The following is a 1,054-nucleotide window of genomic DNA, read 5'->3' as shown; positions in this document are numbered from 1 at the left end:
GCCCACATGCCCAATTAGAAAACCCTTCTCAGAAGAAAGAATCTCTAAAACACAGAACACGTGTCACAAGAGAAGCTTCAGGGAGGACACGTGCGAGACGAAGAGGTAGAAGTCTGAAGGTCTCCGGTCACCGGCAACGGAAAGCATCGCCGGAAAACTTCATTTCCGGCTGAAATCACCGACGAACAACAGAAAAGACTCTCGATCTACGCCCACAGGAAAGGGCGAGTTCCAATTAGCTGAGAACAGACTCCATCGAAGCAAATCTTACTCTTCTTCTTCAGAAAAAACTTTCAATCTTCAAAGAGGGTAGATCTAAAAAAATCCTAAAAAACACAACAACAAAAGGAAAACAAAGAGATTTAAAAAAATAAGTAGCCGCCGGATACAACGCTGCCGTGAAGACCAACGCACGCTGGAATCTAAGCCGGACATGACATCGCCAAAGAGGCCGATGCATGCCGGAAGCATAGCCGGACATGAAATCGCCGTGGAGGCCGATGCATGCCGGGAACAGAACCGTCCACCACCATTAGAGAAAACGGTCGATGACGGAGCCAAAATCCGATCCAATCCCCCACAAAAGGAACCGGTGTTGGACGAAATGAAACGGTTAACCCACCAGACAACCGTGTCGGAACATAACAGCCGCCCGAAGAAACCTTAGATGAGAGTTTCTCTCTCTGGAAAATTTAGAGAGAGAAGAGAGAGAAACTCCCTACCACAAATCTAGCTGTGGTGTTTATGCTTCTTTAGTCACCTTTTAAATCTTTAAGCAACAAATAATAACGAAAAAAACAAAAAAAATTACTATAGAACACAATGGAATATTTCATTAAATATGATTTTGATTCCAAACAACATAAAAATATATATATTTCAAAAAGTACAAAACAAAAAAAAATTAGAAAATAAAAAAATCTAAAAACAACCCGCGATTGGTGATAGTATTTGTCTTTCTCTGATAACGAACCGAAATTGCTTATCCCTAGCTACTTGTTTGTGGCTATGAATGATATTCCTCGTATTCCTGTAAGTAAATGAATTAAAATCA

This window comes from Camelina sativa, chromosome 15 (assembly GCF_000633955.1).
Source record: "Camelina sativa cultivar DH55 chromosome 15, Cs, whole genome shotgun sequence".
In the NCBI taxonomy this organism is placed as follows: Eukaryota; Viridiplantae; Streptophyta; class Magnoliopsida; order Brassicales; family Brassicaceae; genus Camelina; species Camelina sativa.
This window is presented reverse-complemented; position numbering follows the sequence as displayed.